This window comes from Dermacentor silvarum, chromosome 6 (genome assembly GCF_013339745.2).
Source record: "Dermacentor silvarum isolate Dsil-2018 chromosome 6, BIME_Dsil_1.4, whole genome shotgun sequence".
NCBI classification, from domain to species: Eukaryota; Metazoa; Arthropoda; class Arachnida; order Ixodida; family Ixodidae; genus Dermacentor; species Dermacentor silvarum.
Window position 1 is genome coordinate 127,622,238 of NC_051159.1, and position 13,398 is coordinate 127,635,635.

General features: G+C 42.0%; 1 pseudogene; it reads right to left on the reverse strand.

Moving 5' to 3' along the window:
- LOC119455956 (migration and invasion enhancer 1-like) overlaps window positions 1-13,398 on the reverse strand; it is a 45,411-nt pseudogene that overhangs the window by 18,919 nt on the left and 13,094 nt on the right.

Sequence of the window (13,398 nt, forward strand, 5' to 3'; positions counted from 1 at the left end):
CCAATGGGTCCCAAATGTGTTAAAAAGCTAATTGATCCAACTGCAAATACTAACGGCTTTTTTGGATTGACTGGGATGTATTGTCAATTTAAGCAAGTTCCAATGAACTTGGTTTTTGTTATTTCATAGATTTATAAAGTGCCAGAAAAATAGACAAATTACAAGAAGAATGCATTTACTTCCACAAGTTCCATACATGAATGGCTTTCACAGCGCAAGTAGCACCAGGCAGGAACACGCTGGTTCTTCAGGCAAGACTCTTTTCAAGGTTTGGGGTCAAGCCATCATTCGTACGCATTCCAAGGCCTTCAGCTATTGTTCAGGAAGGCCAACTGCATGGTCAACCAGCAGAGCAAGTGCACAGGGAAGGTGAGCAGCCTGAAAAAGTAAGGTTTGGTCAGAATTACTGATTGGGCAAACTAACACTGAATAACCAAGAGAGGGAGGGGAGACAAAAAAAAAAAAAATTTGGGACAGGGAGGTTAGCCCAGCGTGAAGTCTTTCTGCTGGCAACTGTGCATTGGTGAAAATTGCCAGGATTGAAAGATATGAAAAAAGAAAACAAATGTGCACATAAATACCATAAATAGAATGATTACTATACTCTGTCATGCATCCAGTATATCCTTGAAGAAGTTAGGACAAAGTTTGGCTTTAATATATGGCCATTAACCCATTATTACCCTATGAAGTCTCAATTCGTCAAGAGTGCAACAAATAATTATGAAATTATATTTAATTGCAACCCATTCAACATGCGCACCAAGTGCAGTGCAGCTTTGTTACACCAGAGTAAGTGAAGTGTGCCATCACGTTGTATCCCAAACCGCTGACACATTGGTGAGCTGATTTGGTGCACGGTTCGGCTATTAGTCAAGTGCAGCTATAGTATTAGAGAAGGGTTGATAGAGTATAAGGCTTAATCAAATGCTTTTGCATAAATCTGTAGTGGAGAGAGTTTCATGCTAGAAAAAAAAAAAAAATGCCCACCACGGCAGATTCCTAATGATGCCCACTTCAGTCTCCTCCAAAAGTAAGCTTCACAGGCACTATGATCGTGCTGTGCCTATTGTTCATGAACAAGGAAAAAATATATAAGAACATATCACGCCTGTGCATATTCCAAAAGACGTTGTTGGTTTGAAGATAATTTCACGTCAGCTTGTAATAAAGCATTCAGTAAAAATAAATACTGACTTCAGGCCTAATCGGATCACTTTATTTACCCTTTTTCAGTGCTGGTCTTTTTTCTTGGATATAAAAAAATGAACATAACGGCTTATTTTTGGTTTTTAGAAGGAAAAAAAGTGACATGGATAATGGAAAATGCACTTTTAATATGGTCGTCACATTCCTATCTTTGTTTTTTATCTCATACCTATAATAGTTTCGTTCTGACACACTTGTTTCCATGGTAGCACCACCACATCAGGGTAAAAAAAAAAAAGAAGAAATTCAGTGGGAATTTAGCAGTAAATGCGAGAGAAATGCGTTGGCATTACGTTGTACCTCTTTGAGGTTCCGGATCTATGATTTAAACCGCACTCACCACATTGCTAAGTGTTGTTCAGGAGCTTGCGACACGTCACGTGTCCTGCCTCTTCGAAGAGTGAAGTTTAACTAATGGTGGTCCGGAGTAAACCACCGTCACCAGCACAGCATATTTATGTACTATATATATGGCTTCCCACACTTCAAGCACTTGTTTCCACTTTGACACTCCCCTAATGCTAACGCATTAAAAACCAGCTATGAACGTACGACAGATGGCAGGAATACGCAAGAGTGGTCCTAATTGCTCTACAACACGAATATTTCAACGGAGAATTGCAGCGGTAACGGTGCACAATGTCTGGGAGCCACCCCTCCAATTGGTGGATGCGGGCTCGATGCGGCATGCGGTGCAACCACGCCCATGAAGGGGCATGTTCCTCAGCGCACTAACAAAAACCAGAATGAGAAAACCCAGATAGATGAGAAAATATGCTGCTAAAAATATAGAACAGATGGCGGAACTACCTTGTAGCTTGCCAACTTCGTGTTAATGTGCACATCTGACTGGACCGAGTGGAGAACATACCGGCACCCATACCGGTATGCCAGTGGAACTGGAAGGGTTAAAGGCAGTAATTTATTTTGGGTGGGGGGGGGGGGGGGCACACACTTGACCAAGGACGGGGGGGGGGGTAGGGCCGGTTGCATACTAACACAGAAATTTCGGGGGGGGGGGGGGGCACATGCCCAGTGTGCTGCCCTCTAGCCGCGCCACTGCTTAGAGACCAACTGCAACAAAATTTCACTTTCGTTAAATTGGCTATGAATGAGTAGCATATAATATCCAAGAAACCTTGGCAAAGCTGCAGGGCTCGTCTGTTTCATTAACAGCCTTTAAACACTACCTTATAAGGTGACACAATTTCACACGATTGTGGGCAAAAAAAACCAACAAAAACAAACATTGAACTATTTCCAAGCGCGAACGCAGCCACTGCAATAAGTCTCTCTAGCCTCTGCAGCGTCACACCTGATGTCTGAAACGGAGTATAGCTTAGCAGATATGATGCAAACCTCAGAACATGGCCTCAGATTTTCAGCACACCACAAGTGCCACCCAGTCTTGGTCATTCCTGCACACGTTCATGGCATCTCAGCTTTTCTCAGCATTCTGAGCTTTGTCATTTCCGGTGAGTGGTAATGGCAGAGTTTCTTTTTCGTTTCGGTATCAAAAACACAAATTTTTGCTTATTGCAAGTTTTTCATGACTTATCTTTCTGTTTTAAACAAATGATTTTGGACGGAGGCTACTATTGATAAACACGATCTGAAACACAGCGTTTTACGTCATCACAGTTGGCCTTTAATTGGATACTGCAACACTTCTTGAAAACGATACAACATTTGAGGTGTTGCCGTGAACATGAGAGCCAAATATTATCCCACTGCCTGTAGCAGGGAGCCCACAATCTGACATTAGATAGAACTCTCTCTTCTGTGGGTTTCAAGCCACCATCTGTTAATTTTCCCATTCGTAGACCGATGTGACGGCCCATCGGTCTACCCATTGGCATTGGGCAATCGTTCATGACCAGCTCGAGTGTATACACGTTTCCAGCTAACAGGGAAGAGGCAGTTGATAATGCGTCCGGCCCATTTTGTCACCGTTCCTTTGTCACTTTTTCGCACCTTTCTTGAGATGCCTACCTTGAAGGGTAACCATAAGCACACCACAGAAAGGAGATAAAGTAAGAAAGAAGCAATAGACAGGGCATTGCTATTAGTGCCGCCACAGCTGACAGGAAATGTGTTGCGGAGGAATGGGGAAAGTAAACATTGCACTCTTAAGTTCTTTTGAAAATGGCCGTGAGAATATATTAGTCGAAAAAGCATCACAATCACTGCATAACGTGTTCTCAGTTTTGAAGAAAAGGTGTTGCAGTGGCCTTTTAAGAGGGCTATACTGTACCACTAGCCGGCCAAAGAGAAGTGTAACCAGAAGTTAGGAAGCAGCACTCTGGGTAGAATGTGTTAGGCAGAAAGCATGCAGCATGCATAAGCCACCAGGCACTCACAGGCCACAGGGAGGAGGGAGAATCGTCGACACATGTCTGGAAGGCTCTGACAGGGATCTTCGAGCCGTGGGCTCGAACTACTTCTGTACACCGGTCACAGCCTGCACAGCTTTCCCTTGGCTGGCATCCACGGCTCGAGCAACGACCTGATCAATAGAGTAAACATGGCAGTTAGTGTATGCATACCTGTTAAGTTTGTGCACAGAATAAAGTATCTACGGCTAGGCATAACTGAACACAACTGAACTTGAAAAACTGTAGAGCCACTGTTCTGGGAGATAGATGGGCCACTAAAGGCAAACTGCAATTATATTTTCGAATGCATAAATAGTTTAGATTTAGAACTGAACTTGCAAAACTGTAGAACACTGTTTTGAAAGATAGATGGGCCATTAAAGGCAAACTGCAATGACATTTTCGAATGCATAAATAGTTTAGATTTAAATATTGTAGATACAGAGTAGCTTCTATGCAAAATGTTACGTTTTAAATACATGTAAAGTAGATGTTTTTGATACAGAAACTGAAAAACACTACATTACTGCTTGCCGAAAATGACCCATGGCGAAGAATGTTGAAAACCAGTGCAACTCCTTGGTATGACCTCCGAGGTTAAGCAGCGCCCACGGCGTGCTGGCAATCCCGAAGACAACACGCTGGGATTTGTGTCACGTCCACAAGCCACCACATGCACATGTGATTTGCTTAGGAGCTATAAAGGCTGGTAAGAAAATTAGACAAGTACTACGTCTGCAGCTATGCCAATTTTGCTTCAATAGCGTGTTACTCATTTATATCCAATTAATCCAAAGTAAAATGTTGCAGCAAGCCATTAACTTTTACGTTTCGGCTTGCACTGTTCTAATTTTACAGTGTCAGCTGTCAAGAGCTCATCCATACTCATTGATGTCCGTCCTCTGTATAAACCACCTACTTTTTCGCCTTACAAAAAGCGCTACAAAAGGATGAAAGTATCTAGGGAATCTGAAGAGTCCCTTGTGGACTTATGCAACTCTTAGTAAGCACATACCAAAAACAATGTGAGCTACTGTTCCATCAACAATCCCTATCTCCAGATTTTCCCAATCCCCACGATTTCCACGAGACTGAGAGCAGTTGTTTTAGCAATGTCTGCATAATGACAACAAGATGACAATGAGGACAATGATGGCCCCAAGCAAAATTGGCCGAGTGCTGACCACAGGGCGGTGCTCAGCAGATCACTGGGAACTGATCATGTCGGCATGGAGAGTTTGGGCCGTAAAAAGGCCGACCTATGTTGCAGACCTTGTCGGTGCTGGCTCGGCCACGGATGCCGGCTGGGATGGATAGGCCTGCATAATGCCAAGTGCAAAACTTTGGCTGGCCAGAGATGTTGGCTTCATGTTGGCCCAACTGCTGGCCAAGCATATAGGATGTCCTTGCCAGCCAATGCAGACTTCCTTTCTCCTCTTTTAGAAGAGGTGGTGGTAATAAAAAGTGCTTATTTCTGCTACAAGCAAGCACGTGTGGCACAGCGCCTGTCCAGGGAGGAGATTGGGGAGCGAAAGAATAGAGAGCGGCAGGTCGCCTCAACCATCTGTGGCAGTCGGGTCAGGCAGCATTCACGGGGAAGGAACCGGCAAGAGGTGGGCGCGCAGTTTTTCTTTACTCTCTCTTGTTTGACGTCTTCTCTCCTCTTCTATCCACCACTTCGGGCGTGACGGGAAACAGCAGTAAGGAGATAAGGAGGACCGGGGGACTTTTTGGCGAGAAAAATCGTTCTTTCTGTGGCTCCTTGACCGGTGCTAAGCTTCTTGTTTGTGAGAGATTAGCTTTAATCGTGCAAGGGACACTTCTAGCCAGTGGATTTTCACTTCCTACGAACCTCCACACTTACACGTAAGTCGCACTTCTTATTTACTTCTAGCCAGTGGATTTTCACTTCCTACGAACCTCCACACTTACACGTAAGTCGCACTTCTTATTTACGCTATTGGAGCCCACCTTTTGTAGAGTTAATTTGGAGAGAGTGCGCATACTGTTGAGGCTGCTTTTCTTTGTTTCAAAAGCTCGTCTGCACTTTTCGGTCTGTTGAAATCGACATGTTAAGAGCACAATCTAAATTCGATGCCTTGTTGTCTTTGTAGCTGCACTTAATGTGCAAGAGTTCGCATGCCAAAAGTTGTCGGGTAAGAGAATTAAGAGAGTGTGAGTGCATCGTGATATGCATCGAGCACTGATGTGTGCATGCAGTGCCCATAGCGTGCTAGATGTCGTGTGCACAATGTATCATGGAGACACACATAACTTGAAGAAAGGCAAATTTTGCCCCGCCCGGTGTCAGATTTTTGTGGTGCTTATTTTGAGGTTAAATAACGTGAAAGTGCATGTACATGTGCGTTGCATATTTAGTGTTTGTAATAAGAAATAATGGTTTTGTCTGAACCTGTTCCTAAGTAAAATGCTTAAAGGGCTATTTAGAGACAACGAAGCATCTGGTTAAATATTCAGCACCAGAAAAATAGTTATACATGTCCCATTTCTGAAACTTACACAGTACATGTCTTTATTACAGATGCCAGAGAGGGATCATTGCAGAAGCAGTCAAGTGACCTGGCTGCACAGCTCTCTAGTGAATGGGCTTATGCAATTCACGGAATGAGATTTTCAAATGCCCATACAAGACTGTCATTGATTAATTCACATTTTATGATTGACCCTACCACTAACCTACTATTACAGCATTTCACAACAAAGCTTTCCTATTTATATTGTGTTTATAACTAAGTGGTGCAATCAAATTTGACACAAATCAACTGTAGTGATAATTTGTCTACATAGCCTTCTATAGCGCGCTTTAAGACACAAATGCGTGCATGAATTAAATAGCGGATTACACAGGGTGTCTTTTCTTATGTCAAACTATCTTTTCTTATTCCTCCTGCAGATACTAGCATTCCACTTCTTCATCTGGGTTACATTTAACAGGCGGACATTACTTTCTAAATGAGTAGTAGTGCAGAAGTTGCTGACAAAATCATGCCAATTATCTGTTTAATTAATAACTTAGTGCATATGTTGCATTGGCGGAAATGAGCCTATTAACATGCAAGGCCTATTCAGTTAGAATCAATTTTGTAACTACAATACCAGCTTCAAGATATACATCATATCGATTTTCTTGTTGCAATGCGAATATATGCAATGCTCGAGGGGAGAAATTAGGACACCAACTTATTTTGCGAATTTTGACTTCATAATCTCAAAATTGGTGCTGGTTACAAAATTGGTTCCAATTGAATAGGTCCTGCATGTTGACGGGCTGCAATTCCGTCATTACAACATGCGCATTAAAGCGATTAATTAAAAAATAATTAGCACATTTTTTTCAAATAAATGCTTCTATGCTCACAACTTATCCAGAATGTCATGTCCACCAATTAAGGTAACCCAGTTGAAGAAGGGGGGAACATGCTGGTATCTGCGACAGGGTGCCTTAAAGAAAATCGACATAAGGCACCCAGTATGTGTGACAAAAAAAAGAAAAAAAGAGAAAGCCTAAATATGAATACTGGAAAAAGAACACTGGCCGCGGACAAGCCACGCTGTCGCCGTCGTGGGGAAGTCATCAGCCCGTATAAGAGCCAAAAGCAGCCTCGATTTAACTGGCTGTCATGATGCCGCCTGCCAGTGATTGGCAGACGGGCTGGCCGTTTGGAAAACCAAGCTCGGCCTGAGCTAGATAGCCGAGATAAGGCTGTCTATTGTTTAACTGGCCGTGGGCGTCGGCCCAATTTTCTGCCGAGGTCATTTTTTTTTTTGGGGGGGGGGGGGGGGGTGGCCATGATAATGTCAACAAGATGACATTTCAACAAATGACATGAAAACAATGTAATGAGAATGGCAAAAGCTGCACGATGACAGCTTTGCTATAAAAGCATAAAAATGACATGACAACAAAATTTTCTTTTTATACTCTCATAAAAATCAATGCAAAGCCGTCACCAAACCGCTGCGTGCCATGGAAACAGCTGAAATATAAAACCAAATAAAGCGCGCCCTTCCTCTCAAGGAAGCTCCACTTTCTGCCAGAGCTGTAGTTGTAAGTTGTAAACACTCCCTAGACATCGTTTTACAACTTCCAATGTATGAACAAAATTTGCAATAGGGCCTAGCGAGGGGCTCTTTAAAGAAAGATATACTCAGAAAAAAAGAATTTGCAGTTCGAAAACCAAGTAGAGCTATTGCAGAGACTGGTGAGTCTTAAAAATTATGGTTAAATGATAAACTGCCAGCAATAACCTTCTTTCTCTTTTTGCTGCAGTTGCACCTTCAAATTATGTGACTGTGGGTTCACATAGCAGAAGCCCAATTTCACATAGGAACCTTTGCACGATTGAGAAGATATGTATGCAACACTGCAAGATTAGTGACAGCATAACCCCGAGAATAATGAATGTAATCGAAATACAGTAACCTAGGACAAACCAGAAAAGCACCATAGGTCAACTTCAGGAACACTTGTACATATTTTCATGTTCACACATGCACTAACACTCAATGCAAACAGCTATAAAATTTGCAAGTAAAACATGCAGACACAAAACAAAGCTTATAGAAAGAACTCACTCACCCAACAGCAACACAATTTTGTCATGCTAAGCTATGCACATTAAGTCAATCAATAGAAACACATGCCATGTACAAGAATGTTTCTCAAGTACCAAAGGAGAGAGCACATGAATGCACATGAGCATAATGTGCGAAAGTGGACATCAGCCCAGAAAAATTGTACATGATGCTTTTCTCACAAGCAGCATCTGTAGGGAACATTAGGCCCCACAACTGCTTCTACTGAGCACGTATCATTGAAGCATCAGATTTATCAAGACCCTTAGATGAGCAGCTGAGGATAACAGCAATAAAATAAGTGTAATGATCTAGTTATCAATAAGAACATTTACCAGGAAAACGAGTGTTTTTTACATAAATTACAGCTGACAAAATGCAGTAGCGTACCCAGGATCTCTGCCAGGGGGGGGTGACAGTTTGCCAATGCCATCTATATAGCACTAATTTTAATTTCTTCACGCGAAATTGTCAAAAAATTCGCTTTTTGTGAGTGTGCAGACGATTGTGCGTCTTACATCTTAGTTGCAGTACTCAAATGCGCAAGGAAAGAAAAGGGGTTAAACAAAAGAGGGGGGTTAAGTCGGTCTCAGGGGGGGGTTACAACCCTCGAAACCCCCCCCCCGTCGGTGCGCCACTGCAAAATTAATGTGCAAGTGGTGTCAACTTACCTCTGCAAAGTCAGGAAAGGCTCCCTTTGCAAGCTTCGAGAATACCTGGACACCATTGATTTCTACTTCGAAGGACGCTGCAAGAGAGGATAAGAAATAGCACAGTCTATTAATACAGCATAACTCGGATGGCTCCCCATGCACCAGCAATATACCAGCACAAGGGTCGTCCAAAAGGCAAGGTCACTACAGGGGCCGTATTCCGAAACGTTCACTTCGGCGACAGTTCGCCTTCAGGAGCGTGCTGATTGGCTGGTTGAGCAAAATTGAATGATGTCGGGCTCAACGAGCCATTCAGCTCATCCAATTTTGCTGAAACAGCCAATCGGCGTGCGCCTGAAGGCGAAAGGCGGATTATCGCCGAAGTGGAACGTTTCAGAATACGGCCCCAGGATAAAGTTTTATGCCCTTAGGGCACCAGTTAAATTTCTCCATTGAAAATTTAATTTCACCATATTCCTTGGATCTTCACAATCATGAAAAGCGTACAGCCGCAGAACAGATTAAGAGTATGTTAATTTCTTTAGTGAGCTTTGTCAAGTTTGCATAATGTGGACTCTATTCGAGAACTGTCTGCAAGAATGTCAGATATGAGAACATCAACTATACATCATGTCTGGTGTACTTGGAAAGCGATTCAGCCACTTGAAAAATATGCCTAATGTATAACATTGTAAAGAACAATGAAAGCATACTTACTTCGCTATGACATACTGACATTAGGAGCAAACATGCAGTAGTTCTACCAACTTGTTTACAATAACACTTCACAGTCATTATTCAAACTTGGAGCATAGGTTTGATCAGAAATGTCTCGAGATGTATGCAGTATGTTCTAAATTTTTTATTTCCATCAGCATTTTTGCTATTCTCGGCTTGAACAATTGTATACACAACGCCTGATGGTCATGGGGTAATACCAGTTGTCAAGACAAAAGCAACTATACAAGCAGATAATATACAGATATCACATATAACCTCTTCAGAAGCCACTTTATCCTGTTGATTGAAAACTTACTTTCACCACATTTATTACATCTTCAGAATCATAGAAAGTGTACTGCTGCAGAAAAGATCACGAATTTTCAATTCTTTAGTGAGTTTTGTGAAGTTTACAGAATGTGGACTCCACACGAAAACTCAATATCCAGCACAATTCCAATAATGAGTGTTTCAAGATATATGCAACACATGTTAAATAACATTACTTTCACCAGTGCTTTTGCTGTTGATGCACCATCTCAAGGTAGCTGCACCATAGGTGCATGCTCGATTAGATGAAAAAACAACTGGCCGCAGGTGGGCAACAATTCCACGTCCTCGCATTACACGTGCGATGCTCTTACCAATTGAGCTACCTTGAGTTGCTTTTTCATCCATTTTCATTTACATGAACTTATCGTTTCTTTAATTCAATTAGTAAGTACAAGTAATTTCCCCTATGTCCTTGGTGTCCTTGTTTGTTGGCTTCTTATGATATGATTAATAAAAATCGAGCCCCTCGGTTCCCTTTCTTCTCGTTGATTACATAACGAGGGTCTTGAATCCATGTTTATATGTAATTCAGTTCCAACAAGTTCTCTGCACCACCTTATCTATCTTTATCTATTACTGTATCAATTTCTACAACTTTATCACTTTAGCTTGAGACTTGTGGTGCCTGCAGCAAAACATACCAGTCAGCTGTTGACACACGAGGACATTAACTCTTAGAATCTCAAGGTTAATGGTAAAGCTGGTTGATGCCTCAAAATCCCACAGAGTTTCCGACAAAAATTACTAGAGGTAACTCAGGTGTTACTGTCAACAAGAGCTGCAAGTATGAAGGTTCCGCGAGCATAGGATTGACGAGTAGCATACATTGATTTGCCTAAATTTCGTCCTTCTGGCTTCAAACGGCTTTGTGACTCCGTAAATTCATCCCCATGAAATATTGCATTATGAATGCAACCATTTGCAGTAATTACGCACGTGCACAGAAACTTGTTGCCTTCATGCGCTTAGAAAGGTACGATTTCTTGGGAGATTTAGAACGAGAAGGCGTAACGAATAATGCCACAAGAACGAGGATTAGAGAAATTCATGCACTACCCACCATTCCCATGTTAACTGAACGATCACAGTGCCAGATTTCTCCTAGTAATGGTTGAAGGAAACTATATGCATGCTCCTATAAACAGAACATTGCGTGTGAAGCAAGCTCACTTCACTGTCGCAATGGTAGAAAGAATGCACTTACTTTTACGTCCTATGCTGCCAGTCACAGTGGCATTTGGAAGCTTGGCGAGGATCTGCTTCTTCAGTTCCTCGAAGCGAGGGATGTACCCTCATCCCCCACTGAGAAAAAAAAAAAGGGAAAGAGAAATGGTTTCGCAAACAGAAGAGTACTAAGAACCATGTACTCATGAAACATCAGACTAAATATAAGGTGGTGAGTAACGTGGCAAGTTTTTGAACAGGGGTGCTCATTCTTAAGCAGAAGGAGGCTTGTAGTTCACTTGGCAACATTTGCACAATTGATAGCATGATGAGAAGGTGGTCTGATACACTTTTTAGGCAACACCACTTGAACAGCAAAAGTTGCGTTCCATCGTAATAATGTAAATGTACTAGGTGAAAATGTAAATGAAACGTAAAAATGTAAATGAACTAGGTAAATGTACTAGGCTCAGTGGCTATGGCGTTGCCCTGCTGAGCACGAGGTCGTGGGTTCGATTCCCAGTCTTGCCGGCTGCATTCCGATGGGAGCTGAAGCTCAAGGTAATAAAATTAAATGATGATGGAGAGTTGCCAGATGTCCTTTATCAAGCCAACAGCAGCCATCTTATCAAGCTTCCCAAGAAGTAATAAAAAAGGATAGCAGTGGCAAACATTTGCACCAGTAGTACCTTAAGTTTTGACAGTAACGTCAAATGTATGTTAATAATATATGTACATATTATGGTGAAATGAGACAACATGCCTAGAAGTAGGAAAGTTGCACGATAAGGCCTGTAAGTAGACTAAGGGGTGAATGGGCACATCTATATATATTTAGTCGATGAAAAACAAGGCATGCATGTTTATTAAGGGCATCCAAAAATTTAAGAAATTTGCCTATATTTAATGCTTTTGCTTAACTTGCACAACAATATATATTATAGAGTGCCAATTCAGCAGGTCAAGTGATGAAAAGCAAACAATGAAATGTATTATGAGCTGTATGTGCCTAGGCATATTTACATAGATTATGACAACGCATGCTCAAGTGCTGCCATTTTAGAGATTTCGTCGCTAGATCTAGAGACTTTTTGGTTTGTTTAGCGACAAATTTTTCGCTTTAGCGACTAGCGACCTTTTTGGGCGACATGATGGAACAATTCGTAATAATTTAGCGACTTCGAAGTTAGGAAAGTTGAGTAAAAAATTACTTTCTAGAATGCACTTTATTTTTCAAAAGCTACAAAAATGTGGCCGACATCGGACACACGGTATGTGGCTTCTGTGAGCATGATTTCAAAGGGCGTCTGTACTGGAGGAGGCCGTACACTGCAGCTAATTGCAGTGAGGCAAACAGGCTTCAAATTGTGCTCAGAAAATGCATGTTATTGCAATCTTTGCAAAAACAATTAGAATAGGTCTTAATGTTGTGGGTACTGCAGTTTCACTAAGTATGCTTGATTGGCGGATGTTCGAAAACGTAGCAGTAAACTAAATTATGAAGACTTATTGTAATAAACTTAAAATTCATAGGTGAGGTTTAGAATGCAGCAGGTGAATACTAAGTAAAATGAACTGCAGAAAGGTGTAAATATCGGAAAGACTGGGCTCATTCACACCGATCATGCACAATTTCCGTTTTTGACAATTTTCAGACAAATATATAATGCACTGAGCATTCAGGTGGACAGAGGGCCGTAAAATAGTATTGTAACTGTAAGAGGTGATGTCATTTTCATCGGTGCTAAAATTAGCAAGACTGTCACTTAATTTATTTCTCCTCTCATGGGAGCGCTTAAAGCTAGAAAATTTGCAAGCATAACATGGACAAAGTGTGCCTTTTTGACGGGAGAATCAGATGACCCGCGATCTTTTGAAGCATGCTAAATTTTCTACTTATAATCTGAAAGTAAATTCATGATTTTACCTGTCATTATGCATTATTTTTCTTAAATGGATTATTAAAGTAAGTTGAGTTGACACTTGAACAAGTAGTACTGTAGAAACTGTAGAGTTTCTACAGTAGTGTAGTTTCCCTCATCCAGTCTGCCTTTCGCGAAGAGCTGGCGAACCTTGGTGTTCCCTCCATTTGCCCCATCAACCGATCCGACGCCTTTACTACTACTGTCCCGGCTCCGCGGAACCAGTACCCCTCACGGCCCTATCGTAACCCAACGGAATGGCGAACACCAGATGACAGGCCTATTTGCTTCAACTGCCGACGTGCTGGCCGTATTTCTCGTCACTGCCGCAACACCTGGACACCCTCATTTTGATCTGCGTTCCAACCATACCATCGCTCACCAGGTAGTCGTCCGCCGCCGGAAGAACCCACAGAACCTTACCAC